General features: G+C 33.1%; 1 protein-coding gene and 1 long non-coding RNA gene across 2 annotated transcripts in view; one reads left to right on the top strand and one right to left on the bottom strand.

Moving 5' to 3' along the window:
* Positions 1 to 1966, bottom strand: part of LOC114938070 (spondin-1) — a 188429-nt gene extending 186463 nt beyond the window's left edge. The window contains 1 exon segment of the mRNA XM_085489139.1: positions 1502 to 1966. The gene's annotated coding sequence lies outside the window, so the exon portion shown is untranslated.
* Positions 1 to 26079, top strand: part of LOC114938543 (uncharacterized) — a 247020-nt gene that overhangs the window by 202725 nt on the left and 18216 nt on the right. Inside the window, exon 2 of the long non-coding RNA XR_014926240.1 lies at positions 4221 to 4377. This is a non-coding gene — a long non-coding RNA (uncharacterized LOC114938543). The remainder of the gene's footprint in view (positions 1 to 4220; positions 4378 to 26079) is intronic.

The following is a 26079-nucleotide window of genomic DNA, read 5'->3' as shown; positions in this document are numbered from 1 at the left end:
TGTCATTAACTACATACGTTCAGAATAAATATAAAGTGACAAAAAAACTTGTATTTCACACATTTCTGTTTAAAATGACCTATTTATTTAGAATTATAATAAAAAAGATTGTTTATTGTAAATGAATATATTCCATATTTTGAGTTGCAGAAAGAAACTAAATTTTTTATATAAATCAAACTATGTAACAAAGCAAAAAATGCACAGCAAGTATCAAATATTATACATTATCAATTAGCGAATCATAAAAGGATGTACCATAATATACATATATGAAAAATCTATGTTTTTTTTATTCTGAAACATATCACTCGAAATAAATAAAATAAAAACAGAAAAATTTATATGACACGTGACTTGCAACTATAATTACGGTAACCATCCGTTCTTTATTTTAGAGGGCAATCCTTTATTTCAAATAGCTCTCCTTCAGATTTATTCGGATTTATTTATTTTTCTAAAACTCAATTTTATCCTTTATTTTTTCATTTAACGTTTTAATGCCTAATGTCGTAACATTAACATGAGAATTTGTATGAAACCAACGGAACCTCTTATCTGAAACCTAAGGATTTAAAAAATCAAAAATTTATTTCAGCATAATCGAATCAATTTTAAATTATATAAAAAGTATGTAGACTTCTGAGTCATAGAATTATTTTTCTTTTTTTTGCTCATCGATTTCCACTTTGGTCGTAAATTTATTTGAAACAAACATGTTGAAACAAAGTTAAAAAATTGTCAGGAATTTTGTCATTTATCTTCAGAAAATATAGTCACCGTAAATATAATAGTAAGATTAAATATTTATTTATAGAATCACAATTATAGAAAATGATAATTATAGGTAAACTTGTTTGCTATTTCGAGTGATAGAAAGAGAGACTGAACATTTATTATACGATTGATATATAATATAAATCGGATAACGAAAAAAAAACGGAATGCGTAATGCTATTCTATGAACTTGATAGAAAACGAAAAAAGTGTATGCACGTTTTACAGAAATCGTTGGCGACTTATCGATGCGTGGATCTCAATTCCACGTAAAAAAGGATGTCTTTAAACTTCTATTTAACTCGATGTTGAATGAATAGCCGGTCAAAGGACTTGAGCTTATTCACGAAAAAGAGAGTGGCACTCGCTTAAGTGTTTCCGCAAACAAATTACCTCTATGCAAATTATTTCTACACGCAATCGCTTAGACCCTTGTATCAGAAATAATATATTTATAAGAAAAACTCTTAAATCTCTGGAAAATATATTTAATAATATTCTCTATGTAGTGTTTCCGAAAGTATTTTTTTTAAGTGCTTTAAATGTTTTTTTATAAAATTGAAAAATATAGTTCAACAAAAAAGATGTGTTTTGTATTACGCGCGATTTTTCGTAATAAATATGGCGACTTTTCGGAAACGCGCCTTTAAAGAACTTTAAACGTAAGCGGAGTAAAATTAAGAAATCAATCGCGGAGTAAAATTAAGAAATCAATCTGGCGTACCTTTCCGACAATCCGTCACACCTTCGATTAGGTCTCCTTTCCACCGTCTGCGATTCTTCTCAGATTCCGAGTTGGAGATGGACGAAATGGGCAAGAGAGTACTCGCGGAAAAACACTTTTCACACGTATATATATATATATATATATCACACAGACATCATCGCAGATCGCGAAAAGGGCGAACAGGAAGGTAAGACGACGAGAGACAAAGTTACTTCTCGTTTCGACTGCAAATTTACGCTTTAGATTTACGTTCCTCTCTCGAGAAAGCGCCGCGACGACGAGGACGGCGACGCTTCCACCTTCCACGCGCACGAATTTGGTCACGAACGATCCCAGAGAGAGGAGGTTCTCACGTTTCACACAACTACTTGGACTCGATAAGCGCGTCCGCACGGCGCGAATCCCCCTTTTGCCGGGTGACGACGGCACAACGTTAGACACGATGCTCTTAGCTCGAGGATCGCCGCGGTACTGCGAGCGAACGGCGCCGCGCTCGCAAAGCCTTGGCTGATTGGCTGAGCGCGCCGCGAGCCGCCGCAAGTCGCCGCAAGCCGCCGCGCCACCTCGCACGCGTTCAATTTCAAACTCGCAGTTATATTCGCGAGTTACTTTCGCGCTTTTTTGCCCACTTGCATAAATAATTGTGTGTTGTGCTATCTTTTGGACACTTCTTCCTCGCATATTCGAGAAGATCAGTTTTTTATTCCACGAAGAATCGAGAGATTTAATTTGCGCGTGAGTACATGTACATACTTGATTTGTTGCTTTGATAAATGCGACATGAAATCCTCGCACATTCTTGCGGAGGATGCAAAGAGCGTTAGAAATATATATATTCGTCAGGCTCGCCTCTAATTGCAAGTAAATTTCTGTTGTTTGATAAATGCGACATAAAATTCTCACATATTCTTCTTCATAGACATATTTGAGAAGATTCAGTTTCTCCTTGCACGAAAAATTGAAAAATATATGTGCGTGAGTACATATACATACTTTGATTCTAAATAAATTTTTGTTGCGTTGCTTTGATAAATGCGAAGGACGAAGGACGCAAAAAAGGTTAGAAATTTACAAGTATATTTTACTTAAAGCACAAATATTTCTCTAGATTCTATAGAAAAATATCTGTGTGGACTTGTGTCTTTTTTTCTATCCTATGAAATCTTAGAAAGCTATAGTACATACATTCTTCTTATGCACAGAATACAAATACGATTAATTTTACTTTCAAATTTCTTCTCGAGGATTCTTGCCTTATAGGAGAGAGATAATCTTTTATATTCCCATCTATTGAGACGACGTTACACGTCGTCCTCCAAATTCATGCAAACCTCTTCCTCTCGGACAAGATTCCCGGGCTTTTCGTTATTTACGTGCCAACAAATAATCAGATTTGCGACTACTTGTTGCTTACCGGAAAGCGCGAAAAGGCGATTAATATAATAAACTGTTAACGTATGCTTGAATAAAAATTTTGATTTATCGTAAGCAGCTTTTCTTGATGATTTTCATATTTTTCAAATTATTTCTTTTATTCTTATTATATATTCTTATTATATAATTATTTATATATATATATAAGAATATAAATATAATAAGAATGAAAGAAATAATTTGAAATATATATATATATATATATATATATATATATCTATTTACACATATTTAAATATATATATAAATATATATATATATATATATAAATTTTATTTATATTTACATATTATATATAATATATATAAAATAATTAGAATATTATTTATTTATTTGTTTATTATTAAATGCCTGAATTGACTTAATTGAATTATATATTTCAAATACTAATAATTATTAATTAAACTTTCTTTTAATGTACATATTATAATTAATTAATTTGTAAGTACATATGTTTATATTTTACATTATCAGCATTGTATACTATAACTTCGTTATTTGTGTATCGTACTCGTGATAATATTTTTTATTTAATATTTATCTTTTTCTATCTCTCTTTCTCTCTTTTTTACGTACTAAAAAGATAAATGAAAAATTTATTTGCAACATTTATTATGCCCGCCTTAAATGATTTATATTCACGATATGAAAATTCAAGAAGAATTATATTTATAATTATATTATATGCCGTATATTCTAATATAAATTTTGTTAATGTATACATTAATTTTTCAAATGTTTTCTACACGACATAAAATTAATAATAATTATATTCCAAATTTTCTTGCAATATATACATATACATCATTTAAAGTATAAAATTGCAATATTAATTGAAATATTATTAATTCATTTATTATTAAGTGTCTTGACTTATTTGAAATTATTTGAATTTTATAATTGAAATATTAATTATTCTTTATAAAAAAAAATAGTAAAATAAAAATTATTTTTTATTATAATCTTCAAATAGAATATGAGCATGTGTGTGTATATACATATATATAGAAACACATATATACACAATTTATTTATTTAAATAATTTAAATAAGAGAAACTTATTAGAGATATTACAATACATAAATAAGAGATATAAAATTTTTATAAAAAACTACTTAAGAAATTGTTTTTTTTTATATAAAATTATTTTATATTTATATACAGTTTATTTATTATTACGATGTACCAAATATAAAGTTCGGCGCATTCAGTAATAATTTTTTTAAATAATAATTAATTTAAATGCTGCTAAAATTTATATTTTATATTTTTATGTTACAGATGACACAAAATTCGGAAGTGCCGTTAAAAGTATCGCGTATACGAGTGCGGGAGTGCCGTTAAAAATATCGGGCGTTAATCAACGGACTTAATTAACGACTCTAAGTCTGAGAGGAGGAAAAGGTCTAGAAGAGGCTACCAGTGAAGCAACTCTAAGGTGAGTTGAGTATATCGTTATTGGTATATCGATTATAAATCACATTATCAATCCAGTTTATTTATTTACTTAGATTAAACTTTTAATGAATGTCTTTTAATATACATAATTAAAGTACATCACACACATACAAATATAAATTAAAATATAAATTAATAAAAATATAAAAAAAATTTGAATTTAGATTTCACTTATTTATATAATTTAAAGAACACGCGCTTGTGATTTTATTAATTGTTACATAGTAACAATTGCATTATACATAAAAATAATTTATTCTTTTAACAAACATTGATTATCCTAATTTTTTGTCATCCATCCATCTATATAATGTGACATGTAAAAATATTTTACTTTGATTGATATAAATCCAAGTTATCGATCAATTAAATAATATTTATAATATGAGTGTTTTAATAAATTTTATTATAAATAAATAATATTATATATTATTATATTATTATTAGAGATATATCAATTAAATCATTTTGATCGACGACTCGGCGTTATGTTAGTTAAAGCAAAATTAAATTCTATGATGTATGACAAACGATGATTTCTTATGATCGTATTCGAGTGTAAAATTATGCTCATGTACCGGCAATGATATATAATTGTTAGGAAACGGAAGGAATTTCTCTCCTTCATTGAGATCTTTGATAAAGAGATCAAAGTTACATCTCTGCCTAGATGTAACCAGAATGATTGTGGCCAACAAAGGTAAGTTCACTGGCCTAAAAAAATAGTCGATTTAATTGTATAAATAATGTTATTATAAAATACGAGTATAAATATATTCCATCTCAGATAATGTTTATGATATTTAACGTTAAAATGCATGAATAAATATGTATACGCATACAATTTTTCGATTGTGTGTGTATTGCCTAGTAAAATGTCTGTTTTTACACTGACATGGTCTTTTAAACTTACATACAAGCAAAGTCGTAAAAAGGTACGGAATACTTTCTGTGGGGAACCAATGCTATTTTCTATACTTTATTCGAAGCCAGAGTTGGATACACAAATAACCATCCATATTGTCGGACGTACATCAGCGAATAAAGTTTTTTTCAAAGGAGAGTAGCGAAAAAAGTTTCAACAGAGAAAGAACGATTGATTTGCGAACTTGCGATGTAAACTCGGCATTTTTTGTTATCAACGGAATTTTAAAGTCATGAATTATTAAATTGTCAATGAATAAAATGTTTCTAAATGTCTTGTGCCATGTTTCACAAAAGTACATCAAGTTTTATTTCGTCAATTGATATAAGACAGTCTTAATTTTTATTCTCATTGAGTGACATCATCTTTATTCCCGCAGTCTATTGAATTTTTTTAGTTTTTATCGCAATTAACGTTAATACGTTTATAGTTAATACGTTATTAATACGTTTATTACAGAATAAAAAAAAACAAGTATTATTGTGACATTGTTATTAGAAATGTCTTTATTTAAATATAATTTTTTGAATGAGGAATATAGGTACATACAAAAGCATGAAAAAATAGCTATGTATTCATGAATTTTTTCCTCAAAAAGTATTAGAATTATAAAATTGAAGTTTTACTAGTCTAGTATGTATTTATTTAGTAAAACAAATTTTTTATTGAAAAATATTAAAAATATAGTAAATATTACTCCTGACAAAATACTCGATTAATTTTTAAAATATACAGATAACTTTAGTTTTATCATAGCAAATTTTAAAAATTTGCAATTGATAAACTGGCGTTTATATGAATATAAGAACCAATTTTTTAACAATTTTTTGGCTGTTAAAAAACTAAAATTTATAAAAAAATTCCCCAATAAAGGCTAAATTTATCTGTATATTTTAAGAATTAATTGAGTTTTTTTATTGTATATGAATCATATATAGATTACATTGGATACCGCAAAACGCAATCGCATCTGATGTCAGCAGAAATATTATATTTTTAATATTTTTCAATAAAAATTTTGCCTTAAAATATTACTAAATATACATATAATAGACTGATGAAATCTTATTATAATAATCCTAATACTTTCTGAAAAAAAATTCATAAATATAGGGCTATTTTTATAGTGCTTCTGGACGGCTCTCTTTAAAGTAACATAAACATCAGCTTTGAAAAAATTTGACTTCATATTTAATTTCTTCGAAATAATATGAAAAATATAAATGTTTTCGATACGATATTTATTAAACTGCTTTACTACCTCATAATAACATAACATAATATGTTTTAACCATAATTATTTTAAATATTTTTCTAAAGATTATTGAAATATTTTTTATCTGCTTATATACATATACCATTGTGTTACACACACGGTATCGTTACACACACACACAGCAAAAGGCAAGGATATCTATCGAATGAAATACATTTCCCCGAATCGTAAACAACCGATTTTCATTCAAAAACTATTTTCCCATGCGCGATTTCCGCATCTCGTTTTTCCGCACTCGTGTGAGATTCGCTGAGCTTTGCTTCACCGAACAAATGAATTCCGCTGCAAGCATCTCCACCTCAAACATGCGCATACAAGTTTGCCGGTTCTTTATTTACACTTACAGATGAGACCCCTTTCTATCGCACACATTCCCTAGTCTGGGTTTAACGTAAAAACAGATTAAGCAGTCTGTTTGTCATATTTTATAAAATTGTATATGATTTGAAATAACTTTATTATTTTGCTTATATAGTTAAATTTTTCAAAGTTATAAAATATGTTAACAATAACTTAACAAATTAATTTTAAAAATATAACTTTGTTGACTTAACAAATATTCTAAATCTGCTTACATTAATTGTCTTCAATAATTTTTCTCTTATTTTTAATTACGTTTTCCATATAAATTGCAGATATACTATAATTTTTAAACAGTTTAAATGAAGGGAGAATTACTGTAATTGCAAACAATTTTAGAAAACAATGCAAGATTAGCGATATGTTTTTGACAACTACAAATATATTATAACTTTTAAACGATGAAACTGTAAATGAAAGGAATATCATTATAAATAATTATGAATTAAGATATAGCGTTTTTTGGGGGTAATAGTTATTTCTTCAAAATGCCATATTTATCATATTTTTTTTCTAAATACTACATATGTGCCTTTGATTAGAAACAAACTTATTCTAACTACAAACGGATCATTCTGTGCTGAAAATATTATGTGATTAAAATCAGGATACCACCAAATTGACATAGGCGAATGTCTCCGTAGTTATTGCATTTATATATGACTTCTCGAATTGAACGAGTTTCTACTTACCGCGAGGAGACGTAGATACTTTTACCAATCATTTGATCGCGATCCTTAATTTTCCTCGTTACGAATAATAATGCCGCGGCAACGCGAGTGTGTAAGGAGGAAGCAAACGCAATTTACGGTAAGACGCGCGCCGCATGTCAAGGGAACGCCCGACTTATAAGAGGGGAACTAATTGTTAATTATGTCTGCCGGTAGATACATACACGGCTAGGGTGTGTGGAGAGAATGGGGGGTTGAAAAGGGAATTCTCTAACACACGATTATCTAGACGAAGAAGACACCGCATACACACGCGGAAACAAATACAAACAAACACATACACACGCAATACAAACTCAAACACTCCCATCGTCGCCGTAAGCGAGGGTGGTTTGGGCAGAAAGGGAAGAGCGCGAAATGGCTGGGAAGGAAGGCTCTAATTCGACAAAGCTTCGTCATTACGGCGCGTTTGTTCTTACCACGTTGCTCTCGCTCCTTGGCGGACGAAGTGAGATGAGGATCGATGCCGCGGGACGAGCAGCGCGAAACGACGAGCAGTTGGAGAGGAGACGGAAGGAAGCGTCGTTTAACGGAACGCCGCCGCAGTCGATGCGATCGTTTCCCGAGAGCCACTTAACCGAAATTATCCGATCCGACACGGAGGTGAGAGAAATCGCCCGCGCCTGATCCTCGAGGCTTGATCGGGATCCCGTGAAACACGTAAACGTTGATCACAATTCAGCTACAGTATTGAGAATCGATACATGGGAGATTGGCATTAATGTTGGGATCATTATCTTCGGCAAGTTACAATAGCCATGTAATGATATTGATATTTCTAATAGCACAACATATTCGAAAGACGTTTAGAGGATCTTCAGAGGATATCCAGAGGACATTCGAACAGCCTCAGGATGTTCTTTGAAGATTGGTCTTCGGGATATGTTAGGGATTAGTCGAAATTGTGTCCCAGAAAATTTGTTCATTAGGCAAATAAATGTGGAGAACGAATATTATAAGAATAGTTTGATTATATCTAAAGTTTAATTAAATGAATAATGTATATTAAAATTAATTTTGGGATTGATCATCTTTAGAATCTTTTAAACTAAATTAGTAAAAATAGTACTGTTAAAGCAGTGACACATCAAAGATTAATAAGTTTTTCATTTTAAGTGAAAGCAGTTACAGTTTGCTCCTCCGTTTTATACTTCACTGATGATGAGAATAAGATTTCATTGAAAACTCAATAATAATTGTACATATTTGCAAGATATTTTTTAGAAGTCTTCACACATACACACGCATAATCGAAGAATTGTATGCATATATATTTATTTATGCATTTTAATTAAATATCACATACTAGATTTGCAATCGAATATGTCTCGTTTACGTTATAGTAACATTTATGTCTGTGGAATAAAGAAACAACTGGTTATAAAAATATGTATACACACATACACACCATGAAGAATGAATATATAATTATAAAATTCTGAATTATATACATATTATATCATTTTACTTTTAAGATGAGATAACAAAATGAACAAGATTTTTGATTTAAAAAGTTAGACATTCCTTTTTAACAAAATTTATTGCAATATTTACAATATTTTATATATAATATTATAAGACGTATTTCAAAATATTATTGATGAAACAGCTGCTACCATTAATTAACTCTTTCAATAAGGTTTCACTAATTTACAGTGATATTACTTATAATTGAAATCAAAATAATTATTATAGTAATAAGATTGCATTTCAGTAATAATACATATAATTTTATTTAAGAGAGCAATATCTCGATTATTTATATTTTTGATTGATCTTAATTAGAGCACAGAAAAAAATAACGTGAAGGAAATGCACCGGATCGTATGAAATTTAAAATAAAGCTTTCAATATAATAAGATTAATTAGTGATCATATTTCACTCTTTCGCGATGGCTAGATAAATAGAGTATTATTTAATGGTTTATTTTGTTTATATCGGAAAATCATTACGTCGACCCATTTATTAAAAAGCTTTAATTATCTTACTCAATTTCACGAAAAAAATGTCATTAAACTATCTTGAATAATAAAATAAATGATGGCACCTTCTGTACTAGTTAACAACGACCGCAAATAACATCAGCATGTTTCATGCATGCTAAATTAATGGAACGAGGTTACCTCTCTTAAAAATGCCTTGCTAAATAACCGCTGGGATCTGACAATGTCAGCAGAATTTTATTTTTATAGTTGAAACTATTAAAGAACAGTTTTATCTAGGTGCTTGCAAAAATACGCGCTCTCTTTGTCACAAGCGACAATATCGATTACCAATACTATCAGGATGATACGACAAAAGCTTAATAGCACTAGTTTACTTTAATGCAATAAATGTGCTAATTCATATTAAGCTAATATTATTTCACAATGACAAATTTGTTTTCTATAATTGTTGAAATTTATTTGAATCTATTTATACAATTAGTCGTACTAAAAATATTTTAACTTTTGTCATATTATTTAAATAAACTTATTATTTCAATTTCCTATTGGAATCCAACAGAATAAATTAATTTAGTTCTGTTAGAATTGACAATTTACTTTACATTACATAATTTCCGGATTTTAAGTACAGTGTGCAATATTTGATAAAATAGTTTTCAATATTAATAATTTTTGGCGTCTTTGAGAGGGAGAAAATAATGTAAGACTCTTAATTAAATGTGTCTACTGTGTAGTATATATTCGAGTGATCGGTTGCGAAAAATCCTTTCGTTACTCTCTTTCGTCGCTTTCTGCTATTCTTTATTTTGACGTTTCCGCGGAAAATTCAGATTACGAAGTTAGCTCGACGCAGACGAAGAAGAAGCTGCTCAGCTGTTCGGAAAAGAAAGGAGGACACGCCACCTTCGCAAGCAGCGATTCGCGTGACTTCCGACTAGCAAAGAGAAAAAAGAGAAAAAGAGAGAGAGAAAGAGAGGGAGATGCAGAGCAGCTTGAGGAAAACTTTTGCATCTTCGCGATCCAATTCTCCTCTTCTCTCTTTTTTTCCCTATCTCCTTTCCGTCTCTCTTCTTGTCTTTCATGAGGTGGTAGTCAGTCATTCGGTCCCATCTCATTAATTCTTTCCTGCCTTCCAGGAAAGTTGTATCTCGAATGTTTCTTACCCGCTCGGAACTACCGACTACGTCCTTTGCTATCTTTCTCTCTTTCAGGTCTCTCCTCTCTCTCTCTCTTTCTCTCTTTATCGCTTTTCTTCCCGCCCTCTCATTTTTCATTCGCCGCCGCTTGGAGAAAAGTGCACTTTAGCCATGTCACCTGTAGACAAAGATACAAAGGAATATGCCGTGCATTTGCGAATATCACGTAGCCGGGCCACTGGAATATTTCATACGCCGTGAGTGCATGTCGTTGCTCTTAGGTTCGTATTTATAACCGACGGCGCTTAGACCGAAAACACGCGCACGCGCTCGCCTGGTTCCGTTTTATATGTCAGACAAGTCCACGTCGAACCCGCGTCACTGTCCTTGCACCGAATACCTCTTTTTTCCGGTATAAACCTTGCTTACGCGCGAAAACCGCGAGCGGTAACCCGGAACGGAGAGAAACGAGTAAATTCTCAAGTTTCATCGAATCGCGTATTTTATTAGGATTCTTCCTTGTAAACTTATATTAATGTCTTCTGACCTATTCACGAAAATCATTTCTCGATCTTCTACATTTCGGATTTCAGGGGGTCTAGGAAAACCGGGCATTGTCAGGGAATTTTAGAAATCTGGAATTGTCAGGAAATTTTACCATTTATCTGGAATTTTTTTACATTATTCTACATTTGTCTCAATAATTTGAAATTTTTTATTAAATAAATATAAACTTTTTCTTGACTCCCAGCACGCTAAATTTCTGTATTGTTAAAAATCGATTCATCTACAGCGTGTTCGTTCATTTATATTTTCATCGTCGTGTTATTTTATTTCAATGTGTTTAATAGAGATAAAACTAAAAAATTTGATCTAATACAGATAAAAAAGGTAATTATGTAAATAGTTTATACCGACATGTTTGTTTCGATTATCGTACATAATGCAGATTGTATAATTGTTAATTGATTTATCATATAGATATATGCAAATTATATATATTTGAAAAAAATAATACTGAAAAGTTAGTGAAAAAATTAATTACTGGTCTTGGAAAATCTGAAAAAGTCAGGGAATTTTTTCATTGAGTCTGCTGGACACCCTGGATTTTATTATATTTGCCGAGTTTTAATGAATAATGTGACATATGCACATTAAAAAGCATGTGATGCGCAAAAGATTTAATAATTTTTTTAAAAAAGCGTTTCCACATATATCAATTTACTGGAATCTTTTTACTAAGAATTAAACTTTTCTCTCAATCTCTGCTTTTTCTCGTCCGGTTACATTTTGTAAAAGCACTCTTTTACGCTTTGGCCCGAAAGAAAGAAGGAACGTTTAGCGATTTACTCTTCGACGTTTCACCTCTCGCTCCGATCTCGCGGGTAATTGTTCAGAAAGCTATGCGACTAGGTTTTAAGTAAATGGGAAGAACCGAGGGCAGGAGCAAGGTGAACCATTCCGTCACGAACTCAGAAAGTAATTTATAGAAAATGGACATTGGTAGAGAAGCGAAAATAAAGCTTCCGTTCGATTAAGGTCAAAAGATGAACACCGGCGAACGGAACTTACATTTTTCCACTATTTTTTATCTATATATTTACATTTGTATTTGACGGACATATTAAAAAAAAATAATATAATATATAAGCTAATACTTATAATATAATTTTGTTTGTAATCATGGGACACTAATATATATTAGAAAAATCGCGGTATTTTTATTCTTTCTCTCAATATCGTGTTATATTTTACAAAGAAATAATGCAATTAATTAAATATTTTGATGCACAAAACAAATGCACAATTTTTATATTAATAAATATTTTAATGTTATATTACAGCTTTATAAAAAAGTTACAAAAATTTTTATGAGATTATGCTGTAAAATTTTCTTTGTGTATAAATAAAAGTGTCGCGATATTGAAATTTTTCTGACAAATCGGATTAATTTTGATATTATCAAAACAAAAGACAAGAAATTTAATGAAAATTTATTATTTGTAAATATCCTAGGAATTAAAACATTGAAATTATTAAATTTTTAAAAATATTATATAAAATAATATGGAATAACAAGAGATGAACATATGACTATAGAAATAATATTTTATGTAAATACATGGAATATTAATATGTCTAATTAGATATATTAATATTTATACATCTAATTAAATATATAAATTATTAATGTTAAATTATTATTGACTATTTATATTAATTGCAATGTAGAATATTATTAAAACTATTATACATATTTATTTTGCGACATCCATTTACTTCCGAACATATGATAATAAGATAAAATAATAAAATACTGCTTTGATAAGTAGTAAAATAAAGATAAAATAATGAAATATAGAAATTACGCGCTTCATTAAAACAAAAATTATTACAAAAATGAAGTTTATTTCATCGTTTCTGTTTGTTTTGCCTCGCGTTCCTTATTAGTTAATATTTTTAATCCTCGACGCGTAAAAAATCACTCGTCGAAAAATTGGAACGCGGATTATTTAAGCGCGAAATAAATCTTACAGAAGTTTATCGCCATCGCTGAGTGACGGGCCACTTTATCGAATTCCCGAACGAATGATGGATCATCGGTCACGTCGCCAAATTTATCTCGAGCATATTGCAAGGTAGGCGCTGAATTATCGATACATGAATTTGAGACACGCTCGGGCACTGCATTTTGCAGTACATTCGATGCAATCCGCGTATGATCGATGCTGCCGTATGTTGGGGAAAGATTGCGCGTCGCGATAACTCTCGGGAGAATATGCAATGTTTGTCCTTCCGGCAGCAAGCGATATTACTTCATTCTTGGTAATATGCCTCGTACGAAACTTGGCTGAAATCTTTTATTAAATGCAGTAGCATACATATTGAGGATTCTGGGTTAACATTGTCTGCATTCTTAGCTCGTATATTGCTCAGAAAGTTACATGTAACTTTCTACGAAAAAGGGCGGACTATCAAAATATCAGCGTGCTTTAAATCGCTGAGTATTCCCTAAATATCAATTCGTTGTTGTCATGTTGTGCAACGTCACTGACAATTTTTCGCAAGTACACTCCGGTCGATATATCGACTTTCGTGTCAGGCCATCTAAATATTTTCTCATGGGAACCACACTTCATATCTCGGGACGTATACGAAGTTCCGACGAAACTGGTTCACGCGACAAAACTCTTAAGCCGTGCGAGTAACACTTTCGCTATCTTTTCTGTGCTTTCGATTCTTCAAGCGTACGTGTGTTTCTTTGCAAGTTTTTCTTTGCAAAGGAACAGTGCTTTTGCATCGCTTGATAATTATTTATTTTGACATTTAATTCATTTTTAATGTTAGATATTTCAAGCGTGAGTTTTTGTATGAAAAAATGTGAAGGAATAAAAATTGCGGAAATTTAGTTTTATTCTATATATTATATACAATATATAATAATTATCTCTTTATGTTGAAATAGAGATAATTAGTTATAAGAGAGAAAGAGGGGAGTAATTTTCATTTTCGATAAAATAGTTTACTCGCATGGGAGAAGTAGACAAATATATCTCTTTCGCGCGAAATCTCGGTACATTCTCCTAAAAGCTTGTAATAAATGCCTTCCATTATTCACAAAAACGATAATTTACACGAGAGTGAACTTGTCGGGATCTACTCGCGGTTGCTATAAAAAAAATCCTCCGATGTACTTGCCAGTTAATTAAATTGATATAATTATCCTCAATTGCGCTAACATAATTAAAGTCATATTGAGAAAAGTCCGTTTTATTCATCAAATTAAATATTACATTTTGAAATTAAATTAAAAGGAATCTATTGACCAACACCAGCAAAGTTAAAATTCTTTTATTAAAAAAGAAACGACGTTTCGACCAACAATTGGGTCTTCTTCGGGCTACAAAAATTACATTATAAATTTCAATAATACAATATAAGCAATAAAATTATCAGTAAATAATAGATGCAAATAAACCAAAAATATAATAGGATGTACATAAATACCTGTTAAATTAAAATACATATTAAAATAACCAAATCAGGTAACTGTCAGTTGTAACCAAGCAAAGATGACAGACTTGAAAGTAAAGATAGGAATCGAAAGTTCACTTTGACATGTAAATTTACACTAAACAAAACCATCAACAATCTCTCGCAAATAAGCCTGATTATGACATATAGAAAACTGAAAGTCATCTAATAAAATATAATACAATAACAATATATAAACAACAAGGCCTTATAAATAATTTTATGAAAGGTTAAAACAATTAATACATTAAATCTGATAAAGTATAGACAAAATAAATAAAATTAATAAAAATAAAAACGAAGAAGACATAAATCAATAAAAGTACAATTATTTAAAACGAATTACATTTTGATTCTGTATAATCTCGGTGTTGGCAATTGACCGTCTCGCGGATTCTCCTCCTTCGAACTCTTCAACGGACGTTCTCTCTTTTCCCATGACACTTTTATTCTACTCTTTTTGCCTCGTATTCGCTATAACGTCGTGTTCTTCCGCTTTGGGGACAAAGTCAATGTCAATGGCTTCTTCGCCACGGCAAACTCCTCGGTTTTTCCGCTTTGCCTTTCCAGTCTCCTTTTCTCCCTCTTGCTTCGTCGCGGTCGTCAGGACTGTTTCATCTCCGTCAGGATTTCAGGATTATGACGAAAATCTGACGAGCGCAAAGGTGCTTCCCGACAGACACATTTCGCATTTTTCAGGCACCGTCTTGGCGAACGCGTTTTTCCGCTTCGCCAAGCTGGAACTCTCGTAGCCGGATGGCTTTAAAATCGCTTTCCCGCCAAAGGATGACTTTGCGAGGTCGAATTTACACGCAAATTAAAAAAATAAGAAATCTCGAGAAGACGATAAAGATATTGAATTTTGTCATTGAATTAAAGACAACCGCTTGAAATATTTCGAGTCTGCAATTCTCACTCTCTTTGTGTTTTGTATTGTTAATTAATGTTTTTTCTAATTTGTTGACAAGTTCCAAGAAATATATACGCTTACGCGAAGTTATGCAGCAGTTTTCGAAAAGTAACGTTTCGCGAAATGAGTTGCTCGAACTTTCCAACCGATTAAAGCTGTATCGCATTTTCCAAGATGGGAAACGCTTGCAAAATGACAGACGTTTCTCCGAAACGGAAGGGAATCAATATCAATTGCACAATTGTTCGGAAAAGAGGGATGCAGAAGCAGGGGGAGAGAAAACAGAGAGAGAAAGGGGTTCAAACTTTGTGTCCCAATGCACCGATAGTCCCACGGCTTTTCCACTTTCGACTCAGTGCGATCGAGAATTCTTCGGAGATTCCAATTTTCCGTGGCAAGTGGCCCTCTACGTTGTCGGTGCAATTGAAAAAGTTTGTTCAGCGAATTAACAATGGCCGACGTACGACGGTAAGTAAATGTCGAGTGTATCTTGCGACGAACAAAGCTTCAACGAGGCGATATCCTCAGCCCCAAGAGATATCTTTCTCTTTCTCGCTCGCACAATCTCCTCGTCTTCTTCTCTCGCTAGTTGCACGAATGGCAGCAACTTTAAATGATTCCGCGACGCATTATGAAAAGAACGTGCTGCACATTTGCAGAGAGATAAAAGTTCTTCGCCTGCGTTTTAGTACGCTCGCATTCGCCTTTCAGTATTTCCTTTTCTTTCGTCCTCTCGCATCTCTTTCGTCGCATTGTCTAATTGTTTTCGCCTTTATTTCCATAATTTTTCACAGTCTTATTACCGCGATCAACATTTCATATATAGACGTTATTTCATTCGAATATTATATTTTATAAGCATTTTCCTTTCGTAACGCACAGTCGAAGATATCGACTATAAATTTTCTAATAAATTTGTGTACGCGTAAAAATGCGGTCAATGTCATTTTTATATATAAAAAGATATGCGGTGTTTTAGATGATCTTGATACATCTCTCGCATCTCTTTCGTCGCATTGTCTAATTACAATATTTTCGCCTTTATTTCCCTAATTTTTCACAGTCTTATTACCGCGATCAACATTTCATATATAGACGTTATTTCATTCGAATATTATATTTTATAAGCATTTTCCTTTCGTAACGCACAGTCGAAGATATCGACTATAAATTTTCTAATAAATTTGTGTACGCGTAAAAATGCGGTTAATGTTATTTTTATATATAAAAAGATATGCGGTGTTTTAGATGATCTTGATACGTGATGCGAATAATAACGTTATGTGAAAAAAACTTGTATTACTCGCAGTACGTAAATAAAGGGTAGATAGTATATCTAATGTGGATCATACGCAAAACATATATATTGAAGTATATTTTGCACTCTATGCGTTACTTTATTTTCCTACATCTCGCGTTTGCATTTTATCGATTTGTGTGTTGAACACCATTGCGCAGCTTTTTAGTGTATAAAATGGATCATGTAGGAAAAGCTATCATATTTCTATCCCTTTTTTGTAGAGAATAAATGATATTTGCATATCACACTTGTTTTGAATTGCGCGAAAAATACGAAAAATTAGCATGGAGCGTGCTTAATTACGAGTTTCATTTTATGACAAATGACAAATTGAATAATTAATTAAAAGCGATTTATTGCATATACCAAGGTCTGCATGACCACGAGAATTTTACTCACAAATTGCATAAAATTTTACTTTATTTTAATTTGCCAGTTGATGACAATTATTTGAAGAGATCAAAAGAATATTAATGAAGAAAAAAAAGAGATTATATATTCTCATTGATTTTTTTTGAATAAAATGTTTATGCATTAAACGCGCGTATCGACAAAAGTGAAAGTAAGTACGACGTCAACAAATTAAAAATTTGTACAAAAGAAATTACTTTTTATAGAAAGAAGTGGAAGCATCTTATCGGAGTAGGTATGCAATGTAAAGTAGTAGAGACAGACAAAAATCTTCTAAATTGAAAGCTCTAGACTCCAGTGTTTCAAACAGACAATTCGAACGAGACACATCTGCAACTTGCACGCAGAGCATAACACGCTTCTGCCATTTCTACGTAACTCGAAATATGTACACGCCGCTATATCATCTTAATCGGACGCACGCATTAATGTATAACACATCACGTAATGATAGGATAGGAGAATGAATAAATCATGGAACGCACTTTCGATGCGACGAATTGAGGCGCAATGAAAAATAGAAAAAGCCAATTTAAATAATACAAAAAATGAGATATGCTGTGTACGGTATCTTCCATTAAAATAACATACATATATTTAATATATATGTTTTTGGCTATTTTGCAATTTATTACATGTTTCAATTTCGTAATAATCCAGAATATAATTTTTTGAACTGACAATATGTCGCATTATATTTTTATTTAAATAAATATTTTAAACAAAAACTTTTATGTTTTGAAGTTTCGTGAAAACGGCAGAAATCGGCTTTTGTAAATAATCAACCATAATATCGGGATAAATATTTATTTTTGGAATTTATTGGTACCGTGCAAATCCAATTCTCGATCGTACAGAATAATTTTTGTATTTCATATCGTCGGTGGCCCCTCGGGTTCGCGTTTACGCGAATATTTTACAACGAATCGCGGACACAACCGAAGGTCTTGTCACGTGTATCGAGAGAAAGAGAGAGATAAGTGTATTCGAGAAATCACGTCCCTCCAAATCGCGGGAATATCGCTCTTAAGTGCAGCTCGATTCTTCCCTTGGTAGCAACGAGAAGCTCGACACGACGACGAGCGATGCCCTGCATTTTCCGGGATATACTCCCGCGTGGTGCATGCATAGACGATCGCGCTGACGATCTCGTCTTTTCTCACACGGAGATTGAATTCGTCGGAGTAAACTCTATTCTGCATCTTCTCGATTGCGCGCGCGCGCGCGATCTCTTTCCACTGAGAAAACCGAGCAACCTCTTTTTACTCCTCTCTATCGCTCTCTCTCTCCTGTGCATGTACCCGTTTATATAGTGTTCGATACTTTGTATTCACCGTATAGACGGTGGTCTCCGACAGCTCGTATCAATCCGCGACTGCACCGAGCGGTGCATCACTCACGTTGCGGGTGCAACTCTGCGAAGGTTGTTTACTTCACCGGTGGTGTTGCATCACCGGGTAGATTGCTGCACTTGTACTTACCCTCGATGCAGCGTGACAGGTCTCGTGGGATTATAAATATATTTTTCCGTGACATGATAGAAAGAATAATTAGAACTAATAAATAATTATATCTCTTTCTTCTCTCTATAAGATTCTAATCAATAGTCGTGACTTGTTAATCAATATTTATATATTTTGTAATTATTGGGAATCCTTTTACATTTCTGACAATTTAATTGTTATTTATTTCAAATTTGTCAAATTGATTGCACTTGTACTTACTCTTGATGCAGCTCTCGTGGTTATTTTCCTGTGACATAATAGAGACAGAATAATAATTAATTATGAACTAATAAATAATTTTTTTCCTCTCTTTATAAGATTCTAATCAATAGTCGTGACTTGTTAATCAATATTTATATATTTTGTAATTATTGGGAATTCTTTTACATTTCTGACAATTTAATTGTTATTTATGTCAAATTTGTCAAATTGACTGCACTTGTACTTACCCTCGATGCAGGGTGACAGATCTCGTGGTATTATATATTTTCCCGTGACATGATAGAAAGAATAGAACTAATAAATAATTATATCCCTCTCTCTTTATAAAATTCTAATCAATAGACTTGCTAATAAATATTTGTATATTTTGTAATTATTGGTAATTTTTTTTTACATTTCTGATAATTTAATTGTTATTTATTTCAAATTTAAAAAATGATACAGTATCACGCTTATCCTTCCACGATTATATCGATTAACCTTTCGAGACATACTATTCGAAGAAATATATTCGAATTACGCGAAACGTATCGATTGTCTGCTTCGTAATCTCGAAACTATTCAGGGAACATCCATGATCGAGAAACGTTTAAATATCTGATAGCGAGTAATCTGAAAAAAATCGATGTTTTCTATTCCTAATGACGTTCTTATGCATTCGTGATGCAGGTTAGTAAGACCGACTTTAATGTATCGACGTGCTCGGACTTACTTTCCAGATGTACCTCCGAGAAAGCAGATATGCAGATGAGATGGATACCAATTTCGTGTATCCATATTCGTGACTTCCATCGAATGAGATATAATGCATAATGGAAAGATACTCATAAATAAGGAAACAATCGTTGTTCTTGTTAGCTATAAAAGCGCATTATAATTTTTCGTAGAAATAAACCTCGTGTCTCATATAAATCATTAAATACATAATATCTCTTCAATAATAAAATAGTAGTCTCGAATAAATAATTATTTTTATAATATAGAATTATAACATTAGTCACATGCAACTATGATTTTAGATGTAAAATACATTTGAATATTCTTCTAAATGATTTACACGAAACATCTTTTTATAAAATTGTTGATATATCAACAGGAAATCCTGAAATATTCGAAATAAAATATTTGTTCGCGAATTATTACAATTCTCCTGCAAAGCCAAAATTTGAGCTTTATTTGAATAATGGCTTAAGCGCCAATATAACAGATAGTCTAATAATATTGTATGTATATTATTAGTTTATTTGTCTACATCCTTTCTTGCGCAAATCTAATCTGCTCGACATAAATATCTATTTTATATTATTAACTAGCAAAAAGAGATAATAAAATATTTATTAAAAGATTTAGTTTAGTTACTATTTATTAAAAGATGAAGCTGAAAAGCTAAGGCACATACAGATCTCATTAAATTTTTACTACAGTGATATTGAATTTTCTTACATGTAACACTCTATCGCAAAATATCTTTCTTCAGATATTCCATGAATTTCTAACAAATATTTCAACCGCACTGGTCGTGAATTCTCGTAGTATTTAAACGCGAGATTTATAGGAACCGCACAAATCGGCTTGGCACAGCTAATCTCTCTTCGTCACGAGTTATCTTGCAAAAATAGCGGAACGAGTTCGAGTCCGTCGAACACGCGCGTTAAGCAAAAGGATTAGGAATAAAAAGGATTAAGTAATAGGAAGTGGAAAAAGCTTCGACGCGTGAAACAAAATGTTAGAATTCATTGCTCCTGTAAAGTTAGTTCCATATATTTTTGAAAAATGAAAAATGTAGAGTTCTGGATGTCTTCCCAAAGAGTTTCAGAGTTCTCAATCAATTTTAGAAAGAGTTTTATCAGTTAAAAAAAGAAAAGAATGTAAAAAATGTAAAAAAAATCAAGAGACACGGTAGTGTCTCGCGACCAGTTAAGGGCGTAGCCGAGACACCGTGTATCTTAACGCGAGTCGGACATTTGAGTCTTTATAATATTTCGAATTCTCAATAACGGCTGAAGCAATCGAGTTTATACTAGACTTAATCGATAGATTGAGTTTGAATTATATAATAAAAGTGTCTTTATTTCTGCTCTACGTGATTTGTAAGCAGAGATATATAATTGCAAAGTCGAAATATGAAAAATTTCTTTTAAGAAACGTCCCCGTCATCATTATCATCATCGACCACGCAAACATAGTAGTATCGTGCTACACGTATTCACACGTATACAACACATGCGCACACATATATCACACGTACACAACACATGATTAGATGCATGTATTGGAAATGTCCATCTCGCACGTTTTACAACAGACGGCGATAGTTGCCCTCCGCTATATTGACAGCGTGCGGGGTTAGATATTTTCAATTTCAATTTCAATTTTCAATTTCAATTTTTACATTCAATTTTAATGTTATTATTTGCAAATTTATTGTCATAATAATTTATGTGCAAGTTTACAGTCTGTGATACAAAATCAGATATTTTGCTATTATTTCAATAATATTTCAATTATTATATATAAATGCCTATGTATCAGTATGCATATATTTTTAATAATTTTCTTAATTAGCTTCTATATTTTTTTCAGTTGTACATCAAGCAGGTAGCATTATCAGCTCACTTGTGAGCATGGGTTGGGCAATGGCTAGTTATCATCGCAGCATTCGATTAGCTTAACAAGATAAATCTAATATCAGTGCTATAGGAACCATTTTACAATTTTTCTGGCATTTTCTTATTGCAGGTACATATATATCCAATAATTAATATACAAAATTAAATATTATTCATCACACACTTTGTATCAAAATAATATATTTTTTAAAATTTATTTAATCATTTTTATCATTGTGATTGTAGTGGCAAGGATCTTATTGCTCAGTGTCATTGCAAGCATCTGGCCTGTATATACTATAATATATTGCGTAATACATTGGCTAAGTATGACAATATGGATTTTGATAGATTCCCATGGAATATTGGAATTTTGTCGGACTTACAGTCATCCACCACATATGCAGCCTACAATTAAAGAACGCATTTATTCCATATGATTTGCTTCCGTTATTGGAATATTTAAAATAAAAATTTTATTAATAAATTTCGATGAAATAATTTATAAGAGGTTGAAGAAACTATGAAACAAATTCAGTCTCATAAAAGGGTAGTTGGAACAATAGTGGTGAATGCAGAAGGTATTACATGAGATCATTGACATGATTTACTTGTAGTTGTAAACAAAAATTTATAAAATTATATCTGTTTTAGGTATTCCTATAAAGTCAACATTAGATAATACGACAACAGTTCAATACGCAGGTTTGATAAGTCAATTGTCAGATAAAGCTCGTTCTGTCGTACGTGACTTGAATCCAACAAATGATTTAACTTTCTTGCGCATACGTAGCAAAAAAACATAAAATTATGATGGCACCAGATAAAGAATTCATATTAATAGTAGTACAAAATCCAGTTGATTGATATTTAAAAGAAACAAAAATATATTTCACGGTTAAGATTTATTTCTTTGGTTGTTAATTTAATCTGTATGCTACATTGTGGATGTTAATATCTATTCAATTAAATAAAGAAAAATAAAAGAATAAAGCTTAAAAATTATACAAAATGCAGTATTTAATTACTAATTGTAGGTGGTGTCAGGATAGTTTTAGATGATGTCAGGGCGTAATTCTAATAAGGCTTCTAGTGGATCTTAACAAAGGATCTTTATTAGGTTAAACTGTACTCGATAGGACACGCACGACGGCTCACTGCCGTATATCTGTCCAACCGCTCTCCCTTTCCGCGGGGGACTGACCTTCTTAACCTTCTCCCTTCTTTCTTACGCAGCGCCGCCAGCGGCAGAGGGGGGGGGGAGAGGAAACGTAATTCGCCGCTCACGCGTGTATATAAATGAATATCGGTAGAATAATAATTCGCCTACAGTCGGCCAGCCTGACATTACGACCGTCTCGGTCGTACGTATAGGAACAAAACGTATTAAGTAAATATAGCACTTTACTTTCTCTCTCATTTGTGGGAACCAGTAAATTTGCCTAATGTTAGCAATAACTTTATCGAGGCCGACATGGCCAATGTCATCATGACACGTACGGATTACATTACTTTCCATTGATATCGGTACATAAAATAAGAGTTTTTTACCCTTATCTTTACGGTAAACAAGACCGTCTCGCAATTCAAAGAATTTATCCTCAGATTTTTCTAATTTATTTCGAATGTTTACTATATTTACATCCCGATCTTGTTGAATAGATAAAGTTCGGTCGAACGAATTTGCTTCTAATGTCAGAATGCTATGACATCGACTCAACGCGTCGACATGATTCATCTGTGTACCGGGTCGATGTACGATTTGATAACAGTATTGCTCTAAAAATAATGCCCAACGATATATTCGCGGATTAACTGTCTGTTTACTTAAGTCGAGACTACTAAAATATTTTTTTCCTTTTAACCGATCAATATGATCATCTATCAACGGTGTGGGAAAATTGTCTTTTACAGTAATCTTATTTATTTCACGGAAGTCGACACACAGTCGTGACTCGCCATTTTTCTTCTGCACGAGAACGATTGGGCTAGCGTAGGGTGAATTACTCTGCCTAATTGTACCTGTTTTCAATAAGTCGTCTAATATTACTTGCAACTTTTCTTTATCGGCATACGTTAAACGCCTAGGCCGGAAGGTAATCGGCTGTTCATTTTTTAATAAAATTTTCATCTCGGTTTCCGGTTCGCTCGCATCCGAATCCCATTTATCAACGTATTCTTTGTTATACAATCTTCGAACGCTTTCGACTACATGCGATTCGACACCGGGATTAATATTCAATTCTTCTCCAACTTTTACAGGATTTTCGAGATATTCTATTTGCATAATCTCGGTATCAAAATTGTTCTCGCTTGTCGACTCGTTTCTCCTAGTAATCTTTACCGTTTTACCTAGTTCGATTTTTATTAACGGATCTCGACAAAAATCGCGACCAAGTAATGCCGCACACGACATTGTTTCGTTCGGTACTACCAGAAAACGTAGCTGAATATTAATTCTTTCGATTTCGACTAATTTCGAAAAGGTGCCTATTACGCGAACAGGGGATTTATTTACTCCACAGAAACAATCGCCGTTAGGAGGTAGCGGTTCGCGCAAACTCGTCGGAACATACTCAGTTTTTATGAGGCTCACTGGGGAGCCGGGATCAACTATCGCGTCTACTGTATATTCACGATCCATATCCCCTTCAAAGGACACCGAAAACTTTAACTGTACACAATACGGATCGCTAACGGGTATCGGTTCGATCAAGTTCACAACGTTCGTCGACTCGGGTTTCGACTCTTTCTCGGGACAGTCTTTTTTCAAGTGGCTGGCTGAACCACATCGATGACAGCCTCCCTTAACTTTCTTCGGGTGTGAACATGCGGATGCCAGATGTCCAACTCCCTGGCAGTTATAACATTTAATTATCTTTCGGCGTGGTGCCAAATCTGCACTCGACGATGCTGGATTTCCTTTAAACGCTGAACTCTCCTTCATCGACAATTTCCCATCCTTTTGGATTTTTCCTTGATCAATAGGTTTCTTCCATTCGCGATCAGGGAACTTCTTCGGGTGTAGCGTCAATCCTTTAAATGCCTCCAATAAATCCTACTGAGACTCGAACTGCATAATACGTGCTTGATCTCTGAGATTGCGATCAGGTATACCCTCGATGACATAATCGACAACTTCGTCATCTACTATCGGTACCCTATTAGCGAGGATTATTTTATCATGGAAGTAACTCGTGAATGATTCGTCCGTCCGCCATGCTCTCTCTTCGAGCTTCTTGCGTAGGGACAATCTTGATTGACGAAGGTCGAACATTCCCTTCATGGCCGCCAATAGATTTTCTATACTAAGGGTAAGATGATGTGGTTTGGAGTGAAACCACTCGGATGCACGTCCTTTTAATTTAGAGCTTATTAAAATTCTTGTCGCCGCATCATCCAAGGCGTACGACACTCGCAGCAATTGTACCTGCTGTTCCCATTTCCAGAACGTACCCTCACTGCCGTCGAATTCGCTCAACAAGTCGCGAATAGCCCTTACACTTTCGCTCATCGGTGGACCATTACGTCTTCTTCCGCCATCATTCATCTGCGGTGCTCCATGATCTTCGATGTTCTCTCGTCTAACGATATCTAATTCACGTTGAAGAAGAGCTCGTTCTCTTCTAAGTAGTTCATTTTCTCGTCGAATCAAGTCATTCTCAGTCAAAGGACCTTCAACGGATGCGTCGTTACTTACTTGGCTTTCATTGTCCTTGCCCGCGACGGCATCCCTCGATTCATGGCCCGCGTCAATCGGCTGATCGACACCGCGGCTCTGCCGTGACCTCTGTTCATCCAGTGTGGTCCATATCTCCGGGTCATTGGCAGTCAATCGATCTATCAGGTCAGCTTTGTTACCGGTCGCCGGCAACTTCTTCTCGCGGAGAATGTCCTTAATCTCGGCAAGCGTATACGCACTCGGCGGTCTCGCCATTGTTAGCGACACACTGCACTTCCCTTTTCTATACGTCCTAGCACACAGCGACGTGTTAATAAATGTTTAACCTCAGTCTAAATGTTCGCGACACACGTCGGCACAATTAGCACACAGCAAAGATTCGCGGTACACAGCGCGAATTACCGTCAAAATATTCGCGACACACAGCGCGGAATATTCTGTCTTTCAGTACGCAGCAAAGATTCGCGGCACACAGCGCGAATAACCGTCAAAATATTCGCGACACACAGCGCGGAATATTCGGTCTTTCAGCACGCAGCAAAGATTCGCGGCACACAGCGCGAATTACCGTCAAAATATTCGCGACACACAGCGCGGAATATTCTATCTCACAAGGATATCGCGTTACACGTC

The sequence above is a fragment of the Nylanderia fulva genome, unplaced genomic scaffold (assembly GCF_048542155.1).
Source record: "Nylanderia fulva isolate GAGA-0341 unplaced genomic scaffold, ASM4854215v1 Scaffold8, whole genome shotgun sequence".
NCBI classification, from domain to species: domain Eukaryota; kingdom Metazoa; phylum Arthropoda; class Insecta; order Hymenoptera; family Formicidae; genus Nylanderia; species Nylanderia fulva.
The sequence above is the reverse complement of the archived record's forward strand: the minus strand, read 5'-3'. Positions and strand labels throughout refer to the sequence as shown.